The following is a 14,557-nucleotide window of genomic DNA, read 5'->3' as shown; positions in this document are numbered from 1 at the left end:
ATGTTGCTTTAATGTCTTAAACATTGGTGGTAAATTCACCCTTTTCATTTTTGATGCTGATGATTTTTTTTCTTTTCATTAATCAAATTAAGCAAATGTTTATCTATTTTGTTTTGTATCTATTTTGTTAATATAAGATCAACTCTTTGTTTTAATTATTATTTCAGTTTTTTTTATTTTCAATTTTATTAATCTCTCCTTTGAGTTTCAGAATTTCTAATTTGTTATTTTTGGTTTTTGATTTGTTCTTTTTTTAGCTTTTTAAAATCTCTACCTGATTCATTGGTCTCCCCTTTCTCTATTTTATTCATGTAACTATTTAGGGGTATACAATTTCCCTTAAGAACTACTTTGGCTGCATCCCATAGGTTTTGCTATATTGTGTCATTATTGTCTTTCTTTTGAATGCAATTATGGATTTTTCAGTTATTTGTTGTTTGAATCTTGGCTCTCTACCACTTGGTGCATACTACTACTTCATTGTTTATGGTACCCTTTGTTAAAATGCACTTTGCTTCTTTATCTCTTTTAATAAGATCAATTTTTACTTGTGTTTTTTTTTCCTGCCATGAGAATTGCTACCTTCCTTTTTTTGCTTCAACTGAAGCATAATAAATTCTATTCTAGTCTTTTATCTTTTCTCCATTGTGTCTCTCTGTGTCATATGTGTTTCTTATAAACAACTAATTGTAGGATTCTGTTTTTTAATCCACTCTGCCATTTGCTTCTGTTTTATGAAAGAGTTCAACCCTTTCACATTCACAGTTATGATTACCAATTCTAATTTCCCTCCATTGTATTTTTTTCCCTGTATATTCTTTTGTTCTCGCTTTCATCCTCTCTTTAGTAGGCTTTTTTTTTTCCACCCACCCAACCCTCTACCTTATCTCCTATCACCCCTCCCCCTTCTCTTCTATCCTGGCCTTCTCTTTTCTTTCCTCTGTTTTCTCCTACTTCTTATAGGGTTAAATAAAATTTTAAACTCAACTGAGTGATTAACTGTTTCCATCCTTCAGACAAAACTCTGAGATCAAGCTTCAGACAATGCACATTCTCCTCCCTTCTTTTCTTGGATAATAATAGGCCTTTTTTACCTTTTCATGTGAACTAATTTTCCTTTTTTTTTTTTCCTTTTTAAAGTACAGATGTTTTCCCATTCCTTAATGTCTTTTTCTTTGGTGTCACATCATGTCAGACTCCATTCAGAACCACATCCTCAGTCCATGTGATGCCCCTCTCTATCTTCCCTAGTGACAGATATAATTCTCAAGTACAGATTTTATTTTTCCATCTTGGGATGTAAACACTTTAACCTTTAAATTATATATATATATCTATTTCTCCTGTTTATCTTTCTATGCTTCTCTTGAGTTCTGTGTTTGTAGACTTAATTTTCTGTTTAATTCTCTTTTTAAGTAGAAAAGAAGAAAAGTCTCTTTATCTATCTCATCCCCTGAAAAATGATGCTGAGTTTTGCTGAATAGTTTGCCTTCTGAATCCAGGCCCTCTGATCCTTTATTTTAGAAGCTGCTAGGTCCTGGGTAATCCTGACTTTTGTACCTAGATATTGAATTGTTTTTGTCTAGCAGCTTGCAGTATTTTTTCCTTGAGGCTGTAGTTCTGAAGTTTTGCAACAATGTTCCTTGGGATTTTCCTTGTGTTATCTCTTTCCAAAGATGATGAATGATTTTTCCCCCAAGATTATTTCTCCCTTTCTTTCTAGAATATCAGGGTAGTTTTCTTTAATGGTCTCTTGAAAAATGCTATCCAGGTCTTTTTTTTTTTTCCATGGCCTTTAGGAAGGCCTATCATTTTTAAAATGTTCTCCTCTGGATCTATTTTCCAGATCAGTTGTTTTTCCCATGAGATATTTCACATTTTCTTCCAATTTTTTGTCATTATTTTTAGTTTTTAGTTTGTTTAAGTGATTCTTGCTTTCTTACAATGTCATTAGCTTCCATTTGCCTTAGTCTAGTTTTTAATGTCTGATTTTCTTCAGTTAGCTTTTGTATCTCTTTTAACATTTGGTTAATTCTACCTTTTTTTGGAATTGTTTTATTCATACACTTTTTCATTTCTTTTCCAAACTGTTGACTCCATCATACTTTCCTCTCATCTTTTCTCATGTTTTTTTTTTTTTTTTTTTTTTTTTTTTTTTAACCTCTCTTATTTATCTTTTAAAATATTTTATGAACATTTCCAAGAAGCCTCTTTGGGCTTGAGACCAATTTATATAACTCTTTTTTTATTTCTTCTGTGAATATTTTGTCCTCATCTGAGTTTGTCTTGGTCGGTCCTGTAGCCATAATAGGTTTCTATGGTCAAGGTTCTTTTTAGTTTCTTGCTTGTTTTCTTATCTTTGCTTTTGGTATTTCCTCTTTTAAATTTTTATTTATTTAATTATGTATTTATGTGTGTATTCATCTATTTAACTTTTATGGAAAAACTTTGTTCCTGTGGTAAAATGAATGCTGTCCCAAGCTTCCTGTATAACTGTAAGCATTGGCTTGAGAACAGGAACTCCTTGTGTAGCCCTACTTTGTTCATGAAATATCCTGGTTTCCCACAGTTTGCCTTCTGACCTGGGACTGAAAACTGCACCACTGATTTGCTCCTCTATTGAGCTATATCTGAGCATCTTAGTTGACAATTTGCTATGGTTAAGAACCTCTCACTGACTTTCTCAGAGTCTATCTGAGCTGGCCACACTTTTCACTCCAGTGGGACTGACTTTTCTTGAAATTTTGCTAGTCTGAGGACTGGCGAGACTTACATGAACTGATGCTAAGTGAAATGAGCAGAACCAGGAGACCATTATATACCTCAACAACGATACTGTTTGAGGATGTATTCTGATGGAAGTAGATCTCTTCGATAAAGAGAACTAATTCAGTTTCAATTGATCAAGAATGGACAGAAGCAGCTTCACACAAAGAAAGAACACTGGGAAATGAATATAAAATGCTTGCATTTTTGTTTTTCTTCCCGGGTTATTTATACCTTCTGAATCTAATTCTCCCTGTGCAACAAGAAAACTGTTCGGTTCTGCACACATATATTGTATCTAAGATATATTGTAACCTATTCAACATGTAAAGGACTGCTTGCCATCTGGGGGAGGGGGTGGAGGGAGGGAGGAGAAAAATTGGAACAGAAGTGAGTGCAAGGGATAATGCTGTAAAAAAATTACCCTGGCATAGGTTCTATCAATAAAAAGTTATTAAAAAAAAGAAGAAGAAGAAATTTTGCTAGTCTATCTTAAACTGGAAAGTGGTTTAAATCTGTAAGATTCTATTTAGAACCTTGTTTGCTTAGTTCCAAAACAGAAACCCTGACTAGCTGTTCATCTAGTCACATTCAGTTTTATGTAATTCTCTGTTAACACATCAAGTTATATATATAGATATATCATGGATCCATTTTAAATTTTTATTAGTCCCACCAATAGGTATACATTGTATCAAAGTATATAGGATATACAAGTTGATTAAAACAGAACACCAACCAATAATGAACTAGCAATGTAGTTAGAGAAGCAAGACATCCAATAAGTAACTTCATTTGGTTAAATGGCAATAATAGGGAACCAAGAGATCTCACAAAACATAGATTTTAAAAGTCACTAATCTCCTCTCATTGTATAGATGAAGAAACAAGATCACAAGACAAGAAAATCAATGACAAATGAATGATATAGATTTAATGCAATAGCTTCCAAAGAAAGAGAAATCACTGTAGATTAGAGTCCTCAGAGAAAAGTGAAACAAATTGCTAACTCTCTTTAGTGCTTGATGTGAGTTCTCTTCTGAGAAAGTCACAATAGTGTCAGTATGAAAAATGTAAGGTACCATGTAATCTACAAACCCCAGCAGATTTATTAATGGTTAGTTTGTGTGTAAAGATTTCAAATGATTCTTGGTATGTTGAATGCTATCTATCTTTTCAGAGCTGTCCTCCATGATTATTATTTAACTGAATATCCTATTAGAAGTGTATGGAGAGATTTATCAATAAAATACTTATGAAAAAAACTAATAATCTGCATACTGAAGGAAGTTATAGAATTCTCTAGAAATGTTGAATCTTGATTTTACTACCTTCAGCCTTCCCCAAATCCTTTTTCCTCGAGTATTCTAGTATCTGGATCTAGGGCATCTGGATCTAGGATTGCACTATCTTCCTGATATTCACTGGGTCTCTGCTGATTGATTGATTGCCTTTCTATTACTCAAATTGAGAAATATGGTCTTTAATATTTTTCAGTCCTTGGATTGAGCAATTTATATCTTTTCTTTTGACATCATGCATCTATAGCTAACACCTTCATTTTATAGATAGTAAAAACAGGTCTTCAGATTTAGTCTTCATTATTTGCTAAAGATCACATAGATATTGAATGTCGAAAGTTTCCCCCTTCCTTGAAAGTAATTTTCTTTTCACCATAACATTTTGAATTTTAGTTTACTTGAATAAATTTCCCTCTTACTTTATATTTATTTTTTATACTTGTGTCCCTCCCAAGAAAATTTGTATTCTAGATATCATTTACATGTTTAGCTATATGGAATCTCATCAGCACTATAAATTTCCCAGTATTCCTTAAGTTCTGAGCTTATCCTAATTTGGTATGATTCATAACATTGCTCTTGTTATTTTTATGCCATTTTATAGTTTATATGTCTTTAATTTAGTGACTAAATTGTTCTAATATTAATTTTCTAGTACCATATTTTCATAGGTTCTCAACAAAAAAAAGTATATGCTAGAAAAATACTTTTCCATTTAAATTTAATAAGTAAAATTGAAAAGTTCCATTTTAAAGAAACAAAGTAAAACCAATACTCATTAGTTAGAGATCATGCATAATAGCATATGTAGGCAGCATAATATAATAGAAAAAGTTTTGATATATGCAAAAATCCTAAAGTCTACCATTATCCAGACCCAAAAATCTTTAAATATTTTAATTGAAGTTTACTTATCAATAAATGCGTCACTTGGTTAACATTCCCTAGCTTCAGTTTAATTGTATATAAAATGCCGACAATAGTGATAATCATTTGTAATATTGTCATTAATCTTGTTTACTTAAGTTTTCAAGATTATGTTGGGAATCTGTATTATATCAACACATACAGATAAACACACACAAAGTATTCATTAAATCAATTATTCAGATTTTTTTTAAATAACTGTGCACAAGGGTAAAATATTCCAATTGTAGCAAGATTCCAGAAAGAAAATAGAGAATGCTTTTTGGGAAAAATTTGAAATTCTATATGTTATTCCTACTACTAATAGTATATTATAACTCACTAAATGCTTGCATCTTCATTATCCAGTAAAAAGTACATATTTTGCCATATTCTTAATAGATTTTTTAATAGATAAGGATACATGTTTTAGAGAGGTAGCAGTGTCACACAACTAGTAAGCAGAAGAACTGGCGCTTAAACTTTAGCCTATTTACTCCAATAACCAATATCATCCCTATTACAATATGTTGGATGTATATGTAAATATACATATATACATAAATTTTATTATTTGATGTTTTATATGCATATATAATATAATAACTAATCTAATTTACATTGAGAGTCTACATTCTATTCCCTGCTTATAAGTAGTAGTAAATGTCATACATGTCTTTGAATAGGAAATTTATTAAGTATTTAACTTTTAGTGAGAGTTGATAGGTAATGAAAGGAAGAATAGGAACTCCAAAGGATGGTTAAAAAAAAAAAAAACATAGTTGTCTGGGTTTTTCAAACCCTGTGTTTGATATTAAATGTTAAGATCTTGATATCCTAAGGAAATAGGGAGCACATGAAAGTAAAAAAAAAAAAGTTTATTGGGGTTGAAACCAAGATGGCGGAGAAGGCACAGGTGACTTTCCAAGCTCCTCTCATGCCCTCACGACCAATTACTAAATTCAGCCTCAAAAATAGCACTTGATTACGAAAATTCATGAAGATTAGAAGCACAATAACTTACCAGTCAAAGGTAATCTGGAAGATCGCCAGAGCAGGATTATCCTGAGGGGCAGGAACAACCCAGAGCAGGCAGGGAGAAAAGAGAGACTAGTGTAGGGAGCAGACCAGGGGCATGGGGGACATCTGTGGCTAAAAAAGTTATAGAAAATCATTATTGATCAGAGAAATGCAAATTAAGACAACTCTAAGATACCACTACACACCTGTCAGATTGGCTAAGATGACAGGAAAAAATAATGATGAATGTTGGAGGGGATGCGGGAAAACTGGGACACTGATGCATTGTTGGTGGAGTTGTGAACGAATCCAACCATTCTAGAGAGCAATCTGGAATTATGCCCCAAAAGTTATCAAATTGTGCATACCCTTTGATCCAGCAATGTTTCTATTGGGCTTATATCCCAAAGAAATACTAAAGAAGGGAAAGGGAACTGGATGTGCCAAAATGTTTGTGGCAGCCCTGTTTGTAGTGGCTAGAAACTGGATAATGAATGGATGCCCATCAATTGGAGAATGGCTGGGTAAATTGTGGTATATGAATGTTATGGAATATTATTGTTCTGTAAGAAATGACCAGCAGGATGAGTACAGAGAGGCTTGGAGAGACTTACATGAACTGATGCTAAGTGAAATGAGCAGAACCAGGAGATCATTATACACTTCGACAACAATATTGTATGAGGATGTATTCTGATGGAAGTGGATTTCTTTGACAAAGAGACCTAACTGAGTTTCAATTGATAAATGATGGACAGAAGCAGCTACACCCAAAGAAAGAACACTGGGAAACGAATGTGAACTATCTGCATTTTTGTTTTTCTTCCCGAGTTATTTTTACCTTCTGAATCCAATTCTCCTTGTGCAACAAGAGAACTGTTCAGTTCTGCAAACATATATTGTATCTAGGACATACTGCAACATATCTAACATATATAGGACTGCTTGCCATCTAGGGGAAGGGGTGGAGGGAGGGAGGGGAAAAATTGGAACAGAAATGAGTGCAAAGGATAATGTTGTAAAAAAATTATCCTGGCATGGATTCTGTCAATATAAAGTTATTATTAAATAAAATAAAACAAAATATTTTAAAAAAAGTTATAGAGACAAATCTGCCATAGGCTGACTGCTCTGCCTCGATTACAGAGCAGTAAACCAGTAGAGAAATTAAAGCCAAAGTCAGATGGTACTCTAAAAAAATGCCAGAACCTAACAAGATCTGTCAATAACCACCCAAAACCAGAAATGACTCAGCACAGATCATAACACAGACCTGAAGCCACATTCTGCAGTTCGAGGCTTTTGTGGGGGGCAGTTACAAATCTGCATGGCAGGGGAGAACAGCCAGGGGCAGCCTTTAATCTGCACAGTGAGGGGCTAGGCCTGGGGCAAGAGAACTTTCACAGTACTACTGTGCTTCCCTGGGCAGGGAAACTTCTGGTCCATGCAGGACTGTTCGCTGATCAGCCACTGATACCCACAGCCCCAAGGTGGGATTTGGACTGTGACAGTGACACTTTCACTGCTCAGCTTCTAGCCCCGGGCAGTCATTAACCCACACAGCAGGGCTCTTCTCTGGGCACTTCCACTGCTCAGCCTGAGTTAAATCTAGTGGGGAACTCTTTCCCAGAGCACTCCCATACCTTGTTGTTCTTTGTAGCCAGTTGGCAGAGGAGCTACCTGTCCATAAACCTATCCATGTTCTTCAGAGGAAGCTGGTAACCTCCTGGCCCTGAAGGCAGACCCTATTGGCTTTAAAAAATACGAGTAAAAAAATCAAAAGGACAATTGATAGCTTCTATACAGAAAATAAGCAGGTTTTCAAGCCCAAGGAGACTAACAGCAGACAGTCTCCAGACCATTGTTGGTCCCCACCACAAAAGGCTCTACTAGAAGAGAAATTTTAAAATCTTAAAAAAGAACTAAAAGAAAAAATGGGGAAAGGAAAGAGAAGCTATGCAAGAGAGCAACAACTTCCTGAAATGTGAATTGGAAAAGATAAAAAACTCCCAAGAAGTGCAGGGAAACTGAATTTTGAATTGGAAAAGGGAAAGAATTCCCAAGAAAGTAGAATTTGTGAATTTGAAAAAGAAAATAAGTCACTAAAAACAATGAAATGGAAAAAAATTCCACAGAGCAAAACAACTCATTTAAAAACTCACTTGAACATATACAAAAAGAAGTAAAAAAAGTTAATGAAGAAAATAACTAATTAAAAATCAGAACTGAACAAATAGAAAAAACTCATTGAGACATCAAGAATCAGTTAAGCAAAACCAAAAAAAATGAAAAATTAGAAAAAAAAAATCAAATATCTACTTGGAAAAACAACCGACCTGGAAAATAGATCTAGGAGAGATAATTTGAGAGTTATTGGTCTTCCCAAAAATTATGATGAAAAAATGATCCTAGATACTATTTTACAGGAAATCATCAAAGAGAACTGCCCAGATATAACAGAACCAAAAGGTAAAATAGGTGTTGAAAGAATTCATCGAACACCTTCTGAAAAAGACCCTAAAATATAAACTCCAAGGAATATTGTAGCCAAACTTCAGAATTATCAGACTTAGGAAAAAATATTACAAGCAGTCAGGAAAAAAATCAATTCAAATATCGAGGTGCCATAATAAAGGTCACTCGAGATCTGGCTGCCTAAACATTAAAAGATTGAAGGGCCTGGAATCTGATATTCTGAAAGGCAAAAGAACTTGGAATGCAACCAAGAATAAATGCTCAGCAAAGCTGAGCATTTTCTTCTATGGAAAAAGATGGACACTTAATGAAACAGAGGAATTCCAGTTGTTTCTAAGGAAAAAAAAACAGATCTAAACAAAAAATTTGATCTCCAACCATAGGATCCAAGAAAAGCAAAAAAACACAAAAGGAAGTCTTGAGAATTGTATTTCTGTTGTGGATATACATGAAGAACACATGTATAATTTGATTTTACTGATTTTACTGACATAAAAAGACAAGTAGAAATGGAAAGGGGATAATGTCAGAAAAAGGGAAAAGGGGAGAAAAAAAGAGGGAAACTACATCCCACTATGAGGCAAAAGAAACCTATCATATCTGAGGGAACTTAGAGAGGGGAACGAACATTGTGTGAATTGTACTCTCATCAGAGCTGGCAAAAAAAGAAAATAATTGACATTTGTTTTACAGAGAAACATCTCTCACCACATTAAAAAATGGGAGAGGAAAAGGGAAAAGGAAAAAGAGTAATAAGGGAAGGATACAAGAAAGAGGAAGGGATTCAAAGGGAAGAGGGAGGGATCCTAAAAAGGGAGAGCTGCATGATGCAAGTGGGGCCCATAAGTTTAATACTAGGGAAGGGAGTAAGTAGGGGGCAAGAAAAAGAAAATAATAATCTGGGGATATTAAGATGGCAGGAAATACAGAATTTTAACCATAAATGTGAATGGGATGAACTCTCCCATAAAATGAAGGCAGATAGCAGACTGGATGAAAAGTCAGAACCCTACAATCTGTTGTTTACAGGAAATACATTTAAAGCAGGAAGATACATACAGAGTAAAGGTAAAAGGCTGGAGCAGAATCTATTATGCTTCAGGTGAAGTCAAAAAAGCAGGTGTAGACAACATTATCGCAGATCAAGCAAAAACAAAAATTGATCTAATTTAAAGAGATAAGGAAGGAAACTATATCTTGCTAAAGGGTACTATAGACAATGAAGCAATATCAACATGAAACCTATATGCACCAAATGGTATAGCATCTAACTTCATAAAGGAGAAGTTAAGAGAGTTGCAAGAAGAAATAGACAGCAAAACTATAATGGTGGGAGATCTCAACCTTGCACTCTCAGAATTAGATAAATCAAAGCACGACACAAATAAGAAAGAAATTAAAGAGCTAAATAGAATGTTAGAAAAATTAGATATGATAGATCTTTGGAGAAAACTGAATGGTGACACAAAGGAGTATATTTTCTTCTCAGCAGTTCATGGAACTTACACAAAAATTGACCATATATTAGAACATAAAAACCTCAAAATTAAATGCAGGAAGGCAGAAATAGTAAATGATTTCCTTTCAGATCACGATGCAATAAAAAACTACATTCAACAAAAAGTTAAGGGTAAATAACCCAAAAAGTGACTGGAAACTAAATAATCTCATCTTAAAGAATGATTGGGTGAAACAGCAAATTATAGACACAGTTATTAATTTCACTCAAGATAATGACAATGGTGAGACATCATACCAAAATTTATGGGATGCAGCCAAAGTGGTAATAAGGGGAAATTGTATATCTTTAGAGGCTTACTTGAATAAAATAGAGAAAGAGAAGATCAATGAATTGGGCTTGCAGCATAAAAAGCTAGAAAAAGACCAAATTAAAAACCCCCAATCAATACTAAACTTGAAATTCTAAAATTAAAAGGAGAAATTAATCATATTGAAAGTAAAAAAAAAAAAAACTGTTGAATTGATAAATAAAACTAAGAGTTGGTTTTATAAAAAACAAAACAATACAATAGATAAACCTTTGGTAAATCTGATTGGAAAAAAAAACAAGAGGAAAATCAAATAGTCTTAAAAATGAAAAGAGGGAACTTTCCACAATGAAGAAGAAATCAGAGCAATAATTAGGAGTAACTTTGCGCAACTTTATAGCAATAAATTCAATAACTTAAATGAAATGCATGAGTACCTCCAAAAATATAGGCTTCCCAGATTAACGGAAGAGGAAGCAAATTGCATAAACAGTCCCATTTCAGAAAAAGAAATACAACAAGCTATTAATCAACTCCCTAAGAAAAAATCGCCAGGACCAGATGGATTTACATGTTAATTCTACCAAACATTTAAAGAACAATTAGCCCCAATGCTATATAAACTATTTGAAAAAATAGGGGATGAAAGAGTTCTACCAAATTCCTTTTGTGACACAGACATGGCACTGATACTTAAACCAGGTAGGTTGAAATCAGAGAAAGAAAATTATAGGCCAATTACCCTAATGCATATTGATGCTAAAATCTTAAGCAAGATATTAGCAAAAAGACTACAGAAAATCATCCCCAAGATAATACAACATGATCAAGTAGGATTTATAACAGGAATGCAGGGCTGATTCAATATTAGTAAAACTATTACTATAATTGACAATATTAATAACCAAATTAACAAAAATCATATGATCATCTCAATAGATGCAGAAGAAGCATTTGAAAAATCCAACATCCATTCATATTAAAAAAGACTTGAGAGTATAAGAAGAAATGTTCTTTTACTTAAAATAATCAGTAGTATCTATGTAAAACCATCAGTAAGGATCATATGTAATGGGAACAAACTACAGCTAATTTCCAATAACATCAGAAGTCAAACAAGGTTGCCCATGATTATCATTACTATTCAATATTGTATCAGAAATGCTAGCTTTGGCAATAAAAGCTGAGAAATCAATTAAAGGAATTAGAGTAGGAAATGAGGAAAGCAAATTATCACTCTGCTGACGATATGATGGTATACTTAGAGAACCACAAAGATTCTACTAAAAAGTTATTAGAAATAATCCATACCTGTAGCAAAGTTGCAGGATACAAAATAAACCCACATAAGTCATCAGCATTGTTATATATCACTAACAAAATCCAACAGTTAGAGTTACAAAGAGAAATCCCATTTAAAGTAACTACCGATAATATAAAATATTTAGGAATCTATCTGCCAAGGGAAAATCAGAAACTATATGAGTAAAACTACAAAACTATTTTCACACAAATAAAGTCAGATGTAACCAATTGTAAAAATATTAAGTGCTCTTGGATTGTTTGAGCAAATATAATAAAGATGACAATATTATCTAAACTAATCTATTTATTTAGTGCAATACCAATCAGACTCCCCCAAAAAACATTTTAATGATCTAGAAAAAATAACAAAGTTCACATGCAAAAACAAAAGATCAAGAATTTCAAGGGAATTACAAAGGAATTTCAAGGGAAAAAAAATCAAATGAAGGTGGCCTAGCTGTACCAGATCTAAAATTATATTATAAAGCAGCAGTTACTAAAACCATCTGGTACTGGCTAAGAAATAGACTAGTTGATCAATGGAATAGGTTAGGTTCAAAGGACAAAACAGCCAATAACTTTAATAATCTAGTGTTTGACAAACACAAAGATCCCAGCTTTTGCGATAAAAAACCTACTGTTTGACAAAAATTGCTGGGAAAATTGGAAATTAGTATGGTAGAAACTAGGCATTGATCCACACTTAACACCCTACACCAAGATAAGGTCAAAATGGGTTCATGATTTAGGCATAAAGAATGAGATTATAAATAAATTAAAGGAACAAAGGATAGTTTACCTCTCAGACCTGTGGAAGAGGAAGGAATTTATGACCAAAGTAGAACTTGAGATCATTATTGGTCGCAAAATAAAAAAAAAAAAGATTATATCAAATTGAAAAGTTTTTGTACAAGCAAAACTAATGCAGACAAGATTAGAAGAGAAGCAATAAACTGGGCAAACATTTTTACAGTCAAACATTCTGATAAAGGCCTCATTTCCCCCCCCCAAAAAAAAATAGAGAATTGACTCTAATTTATAAGAAATCAAGCCATTCTCCAATGGTCAAAGGATATGAACAGACAATTCTCAGACAAAGAAATTGAACCTATTTCTAGCCATATGAAAAAGATGCTCCAAGTAATTTTTTAAAATAACTTTTTATTGATAGAACTCATGCCAGGGTAATTTTTTACAACATTATCCCTTGCATTCACTTCTATTCCGATTTTTCCCCTCCCTCCCTCCACCCCCTCCCCCAGATGGCAAGCAATCCTTTACATGTTGAATAAGTTACAGTATATCCTGGATACAATATACATGTGCAGAACTGAACAGTTTTCTTGTTGCACAGGGAGAATTGAATTCAGAAGGTATAAATAATCCGGGAAGAAAAACAAGAATGCAAGCAGTTTATATTCATCTCCCAGTGTTCTTTCTTTGGGTGTAGCTGCTTCTGTCCATCTTTGATCAATTGAAACTGAATTAGCTCTCTTTATCAAAGAGATCCACTTCCATCAGAATACATCCTCAACAGTATCATTGTTGAGGTATATAATGATCTCCTGGTTCTGCTCATTTCACTTAGCATCAGTTCATGTAAGTCTCGCCAGTCCTCTCTGTATTCATCCTGCTGGTCATTCCTTACAGAACAATAATATTCCATAACGTTCATATACCACAATTTACTCAACCATTCTCCAATTGATGGGTATCCATTCATTTTCCAGCTTCTAGCCACTACAAACAGGGCTGCCACAAACATTTTGGCACATCCAGGTCCCTTTCCCTTCTTTAATATCTCTTTGGGGTATAAGCCCAGTAGAAACACTGCTGGATCAAAGGGTATGCACAGTTTGGTAACTTTTTGAGCATAGTTCCAAATTGCTCTCCAGAATGGCTGGATGTGTTCACAGTTCCACCAACAATGTATCATTGTCCCTGTTTTCCCACATCCCCTCCAACATTCCACATTATCTTTCCCTGTCACTCTAGCCAATCTGACAGGTATGTAGTGGTATCTCAGAGTTGTCTTAATTTGCATTACTCTGATTAGTAATGATTTGGAGCATATTTTCATATGTCTATAAATAGTTTCAATTTCTTCGTCTGAGAATTGTCTGTTCATATCCTTTGACCATTTATCAATTGGAGAATGGTTTGATTTCTTATAAATTAGAGTCAATTCTCTATATATTTTGGAAATGAGGCCTTTATAAGAACCTTTGATTGTAAAAATGTTTTCCCAGTTTATTGTTTCCCTTCTAATCTTGTCTGCATTTGTTTTGTTTGTACAAAAACTTTTCAATTTGATATAATAAAAATTTTCTATTTTGTGGTCAATAGTGATTTCTAGTTCTTCTTTGGTCATAAATTCCTCCCTCTTCCACAGGTCTGAGAGGTAAACTATCCTATGCTCTTCCAATTTATTTATAATCTCATTCTTTATGCCAAGGTCATGAACGCATTTTGACCTTATCTTGGTGTATGGTGTTAAGTGTGGGTCAATGCCTAGTTTCTGCCATACTAATTTCCAATTTTCCCAGCAATTTTTGTCAAATAATGCATTCTTATCCCAGAAACTGGTGTCTTTGGGTTTGTCAAACACTATATTATTAAAGTTATTGGCTATTTTGTCCTTTGAACCTAACCTATTCCATTGATCAACTAGTCTATTTCTTAGCCAATACCAGATGGTTTTAGTAACTGCTGCTTTATAATATAATTTTAGATCTGGTACAGCTAGACCACCTTCATTTGATTTTTTTTTCATTAATTCCCTTGAAATTCTTGACCTTTTGTTTTTCCATATGAACTTTGTTGTTATTTTTTCTAATTCATCAAAGTAGTTTTTTGGGAGTCTGATTGGTATAGCACTAAATAAGTAGATTAATTTAGGTAGTATTAGTATTGTCATTTTTATTATATTTGCTCGCCCAATCCAAGAGCATTTAATGTTTTTCCAGTTGGTTAGATCAGACTTAATTTGTGTGGAAAGTGTTTTGTAGTTTTGCT

The sequence above is a fragment of the Antechinus flavipes genome, chromosome 3 (assembly GCF_016432865.1).
Source record: "Antechinus flavipes isolate AdamAnt ecotype Samford, QLD, Australia chromosome 3, AdamAnt_v2, whole genome shotgun sequence".
NCBI lineage: Eukaryota > Metazoa > Chordata > Mammalia > Dasyuromorphia > Dasyuridae > Antechinus > Antechinus flavipes.
This window is presented reverse-complemented; position numbering follows the sequence as displayed.